We start from the raw sequence: 6,000 nt of genomic DNA, 5'->3' as shown, positions 1-6,000 counted from the left end.
AGGGGCACATGCACCCCAATGTTTATAGCACCAATGTCCACAATAGCCAAACTATGGAAAGAGCCTAGATGTCCATCAACAGATGAATGGATAAAGAAGATGTGGTACATATATACAATGGAATATTACGCAGCCATCAAAAAAAAAAAGAAATCTTGCCATTTGCAATGACGTGGATGGAACTAGAGGGTATTATGCTAAGCGAAATAAGTCAATCAGAGAAAGGTAAGTATCATATGATCTCACTTATATGAGAAATTTGAGAAACAAGACAGAGGATCATAGGGGAAGGGAGGTAAAAATGAAACAGGATGAAACCAGAGAGGGAGACAAACCATAAGAGATTCTTAATCTCAGAAAACAAACTGATGGTTGCTGGAGTGGAGGGGGGTAGGAGGGATGGGGTGGCTGGGTGATGGACATTGGGGAGGTTATCTGCTATGGTGAGTGCTGTGAATTGTGTAAGACTGATGAATCACAGTCCTATACCCCTGAAACAAATAATATATGTTAATAAAATAAATAAATAAATAAATAAATAAATAAATAAATAAATAAATAAAAATTTGCTAGGGAAAAAAAAATAGATTCCAGCCATCATGTGTAATGCCAGACAAAAGGCCATCAACTATTTCTTGAGAGATTTCCATATTTATAACCTGTGAGTGTATTTGTTTCATATGCAAATATAATTAAGTAATCATAGCTCTAGCAACACATGTATATGAAAAGCTTATATGGATATATGTGTGTGTGTATCTATAAATACACACATTTACGTATATATAATTTAAAAAGTAACTATTGCTCAAGTAACACATTTATATGAAAAGATATATTTGAAGGAGAGCCCTCAAGGAAGTTGACAAGAAAGTAGAAGTTGACAGATTAGTCTAGGAAGTCAATTATACTATTCAGCATAAGCCTTTGATGATAGCAGTCCTGTGCATTCCAGTAGATTGAAGATGATGCCTACCCTTGGAACATCAGAAGTGATGCTGACTCCTTTAGCCTTGTGGATAAAGTGAAGATGCCTGATAAATGAGATTTTTGAGAGCTTCTGGGACTGTTTTCCATGAAAAGCATTTGTAGTAAAGTTGATATTAGTTTGTAAGGACAGTTAAACAGGGGCTATTTGGGATGACCTTGAAGTAATGAAGACCAATCAAAAATATCCAGCTAATAATCTGTTATAGTAATCCAGACATAGGCTAACATAATTCAGAACAAAGACAATGACAAGAAAAAAAGAAAGAAGGAGACATAAATAAGAGGAAATTCAAGGAAAGAATTTTTCAACTTTTAACAGCTTGTATGTAGGGAACACATTAAACACATCAAAAAATGACATCAAGATATCCAGCCTTGATTGCCTGAAAAAAAAGTGACACTCTTGAGCAAAAATATACCAGTATTTATATTTGCAATTTTCTTCAGAAAGCTATCTCTTAAATGTAAAGGATTAATAGGCATTAATTTGATATGTGGCCTAGAGGTTATACATTTAATTCATTTTATATTTAAAATAAAGTTCAAATCTTTATTAAAAGTCAATGAATCCCTACTCATTTATACTGCTTTCAGCTTTCTCTAGATGGTTAGATGTACCTTGCCAGCTATTTCATTCTTTGTTATTAGAATAAGACAACCACATCTGGAAGTCCCAAAATGCCAGGCGAGGAGGTTTTAAGACATTCAGATTTTCTGTGTCAAGGCCATTGTTCCTAGTTTCTTTACTGAAAATAGCATCATGGTGAGTAATTTCAGACTTCTAGTTGATGACTTTTCCTGTTTGGACAAGAATGTTTTCTGCAGTGAATGAATGCCTCTAAAATCCCACAGAAGAAACAATTCTGCTTTGACACTTTCATTTTATTCCATAAGATGAGTGATTTGTGAGCGAATTGAGGGAATTCTACAGAACCATTTTTAAAACTGTTGTGTAAAAATGTCTCATTGTGTAGATCATCACATACCTTCCAACAGTTATTGGATACTTGGGAAATGGGAGAGGAAGCTGTTTTATTACTATTTCAGTCTCTTTGAAGTTTAAAGTTAAAAATATGGTTGGTTACTTGGAAATTAATAATTAGTTTATAACAAAAAACCCGTCCTTACAAATTATAAGAAATTCCAAATTTATCTAAACATTTCTGCTTTTTATTTAAACTTTTTATAGATTTGGATTTTTCAAAAAGTGAAAATTTCTCTCTTGAGGTGATCATTTTTAAGCTGTAACTACTAAACACTGTTTATGTAATCTCTACCTTATCAGAAATAGGTTATCAGAAATAAGGTTATCAGAAATAGATCAGGTTATCAGAAATAGATCAGGTTATCAGAAATAGGTCAGAAATAGATCAGGTGGAAATTTCCTGTGCCATGTGAAAAAATTTATTAATACCCATCTTAAAGAAGCGAGGACTATTCAATAAAATGAGAACAGCAATCACCCAGAAAGGACAGGAGTAACTACACGTGAGCTATACACTTACATAGTTGAAATATACAGCCTTAAAAAACCCAAGTGGAATTCCATTTAAACACAATGGATTTTTACATTATGCTATTTGGTTTCAAAATTTATATATTCTCTCTTTAATCCATAAGGTATTTAGATGACTATTCATTATCTCCCAGTAAAGAAAAATTATTTTCAGAGGATCATACCTTTTTTTGGATTCTTTGCTTTTGTCATCTGATTTTTTAAGGTCTGGGAATATGGCCTATAAAAATTTGTTTGGGAGAATATATTCAATTTTTGTTTGCAGCCAAGCTCAAAATTTATATTTGTAAGCTTTACACAAATAAAATAGATTAATATATACTCTCTTATATAGGGTAAAAACTTACCTTCTTACAGAGGCTAATCCCTTCCCCTCACTGTCTCTACTCATAAAAAAAAAAAAATGTTATTGTATTGCTTAAATCCCAAGCAACTACATTCCTTTGGCTTAAACAAATATATTAAAACATTTTACTATGATGTTTCTGGATTTAGGTATTGTCTAGGAGTTTTTGCTTTATGTATTTTATTGCTTTTTTGTTTGGAGCATAAAAATTGTGGCTGTTTTATATTCTCTGTTGATTATTAATTGTGTTATTGTAAAAACCTGTATGAGTTTTATATTTCTGTTGTAACAAATTACTACAACTCAGTGGCTTAAAATGATGCACAGTTACTATCTTACAGTTTTGTAGATTAAAAGTTTGACATGGGTTTCATTGGCTTTAAATCAACTGCATTCCTATCTGAAGGCTTTAGGGGAAAATCAGTGTCTCTGACACTTTCAGCTTCCAGTGGCCACCCACACTCCTTGATTCATGGCCCTCTTCCTTCATCTTCAAAGCTAGTAATGTTATAACTCTGATCCTTCTTGTAATCACATCTCCTTCTGACCACATCCAGAAAAGGTTCTCTGCTTTTAAGGACTGAATGATTAGGTTGGGTCATCCCAGATAATCCAAAATAATCTCCTTCTCCAGATCCTTAACCTGAGTCACATTTCCAAAATCTCTCTTCTTAGTTTAACATATTCACAAATTACAGGGGCTGGAGCATCCACATGTAGGGATGGGGGAATATTCTCTCTTTTGTCATAATTAATGATCTTGGTTCTGGTATTGAATGCTGCCTTATATGATATAAATATTGCCTCTTTTGATTGATTTTTGTTTATATTTGGTGAATTGTTTCTCATTCTTTTTTTTTTCAACATAACTGTGTTATCTTTCAAAAGTGATGTTTGGGAACTAAATATTTGCCCAAATATTTTTTCACTTTAATTTCTGGCATTTAGGATGAATTTGTCTATTCTGATTTATTATGATAACTAATATAATTGATTTTCTTTCTTTCATCTTATTTTTGGTAAACCATCTAATAATGTTTATTTTATTAGTACAAAAGAAAGGCAGTCAGCTCCTAAGTGTCCTGACTAGGATCAATTTAGTTTGTTAGGATAAATAACTTTGGAGGCTGCCTATATTTTCATGATGAGGTAGTTTCTTCAAAGATTGCATATAGCTACTTATACTGCCTAGAGTTCCTGTACACTGCAACTTTGCGTCTCTGGAATAGCTGGGAAGCTGTACTCTTTGCCCCAGGCTCTAAAGGAGAAATACTAATTATTACAAACAATGAACTTTAAAACTTACTCTCTTTTGTAGAAAACTTTCCACAAATACATCTAAAATTTCCAACAAATATATGTTACCATGAAGCACATTTTAGTTAAAACTTTCCATCCAAGAAGCTGAGTGTAGGAACAGATGAAGAAGAATACATATTCAAAAAATATTTTTTAATTAAAAAATGAGAAAAATAACATGTATTCAGATCACCATATCCCCAAATTTCCTTTCTATATTCACTTTTTGGCCAACCAAAATCAGGTTTCTGTCCCAACATCTTTTTTTTTTTTTTTTTTTTGCTAAGTACAATGGACATTTTGCTGCACTTACATTAAATTACTTTGCCTTATTTTAAAATAACTATTTCTACCTTTTTTTTTTCAGAACAATAAACACTTTTATTACCTGACTGAAGATAGGAGGGAGGAAGATTTATTTGCCTTTGCAGGCTTTGATTTTCTTCAGGTAGAACTCTAGCTCTTTACTCTCCAGCACATAGCCTTCTGCTCTGCCACAGTGGACTGGTCTTAAAGTGATGCATGCAAGAAGCTTGCCCTGATGAAACTGCTCCTCCAGAAGACTGCTGGTTTTGGCATTCTTTTTCCTTCATTATATTTCTTCTGAATTTCCTTTGATCATTTTTTGTTTAAAATCTTTTGTTCCTAGGGAGTCCTTCTTGAGGCCCAGGAGCAGTGCATAGTGGGACCCGTACCACTGTCAGTAGGGTGTGATTGACATCACAATACAGTTCTTCACCAGGTCTTGGTGCTGACCAGTTCATTGTTGGATGCACTGCAGACAACATCAATAATCCTTGTTTTGCACATACAACACTTGGAGCCCCAGGAGAAGTTCGCCATTCCCCATGTCCAGCCCCAAGGCATGGTACTTTTTTTTTTTTAAGATTTTATTTATTCAGGGGTGCCTGGGTGGCTCAGTCGTTAAGCGTCTGCCTTCGGCTCAGGTCATGATCCCAGGGTCCTGGGATCGAGCCCCGCATCGGGCTCCCTGCTCCGTGGGAAGCCTGCTTCTCCCTCTCCCACTCCCCCTGCTTGGGTTCCCTCTCTTGCTGTGTCTCTCTGTCAAATAAATAAATAAAATTTATTTATTTGAGAGAGAGTGAGAAAGAGTATGAGCTGAGGGAGAGGGAGAAGCAGACTCCCTGCTGAACAGGGAGCCCAATGCAGGGCTCCATCCTAGAACCCTGAGATCATGACCTGAGCCAAAGGCAGATGCTTAACCAACTGAACCACCCAGGTCCCTGGCATGGTACTTCTTATTGACTCCCAGAATACAGACCGTGTGTGGGCAGTGGGGGCCAATCTTAGTGTTGGCAGCAGGGCACCCCAGCTCATACTTGCGCTTCTTGTGGAAGGTCTTTCTCTTGCCCCCAGTCTTGCAGCGTGTGTGGCACTAGTCCCGAGAGATGCCCACCCCTATCAGCACTGGCTGTGAAAGAATTATTTCTACCCTCCTGAAAGTCTTTTTTCACTTTCCTCTCAGAAAGTCATATTTTTCTCTTGATATATACCTGTTTTTTTTGTCACTTAGGTATATTCTTTATTTTTAAATTTTTTCCAGCTTTATTAGATACGTTTGACAAATTAAAAGTGTATATACTTAAAGTATACAATATGGTGTTTTGAAGTAAATATACCTTATGTAACGATTACCATACTCAACTAATATATCCATCACCTCACATAGTTCGATTCTGTGTGTGTGAAGAGAGCACTTAAGATCTATTCTCCTAACAAATTTCAATTATACAATACATTATTATTTATAATTACTATGCATTCTTTTGTAGTTCCTCTCCATGGCTATTCTTTAGATATTGGCATTTCTTAGACTTATTACTAGGTC

General features: G+C 35.0%; 1 pseudogene; it reads right to left on the bottom strand.

Moving 5' to 3' along the window:
* Positions 1 to 4,566: 4,566 nt before the first annotated feature.
* Positions 4,567 to 6,000, bottom strand: part of LOC110569892 — a 100,665-nt pseudogene continuing 99,231 nt past the window's right edge.

This window comes from Neomonachus schauinslandi, chromosome X (assembly GCF_002201575.2).
Source record: "Neomonachus schauinslandi chromosome X, ASM220157v2, whole genome shotgun sequence".
Classification (NCBI taxonomy): Eukaryota; Metazoa; Chordata; class Mammalia; order Carnivora; family Phocidae; genus Neomonachus; species Neomonachus schauinslandi.
The sequence above is the reverse complement of the archived record's forward strand: the minus strand, read 5'-3'. Positions and strand labels throughout refer to the sequence as shown.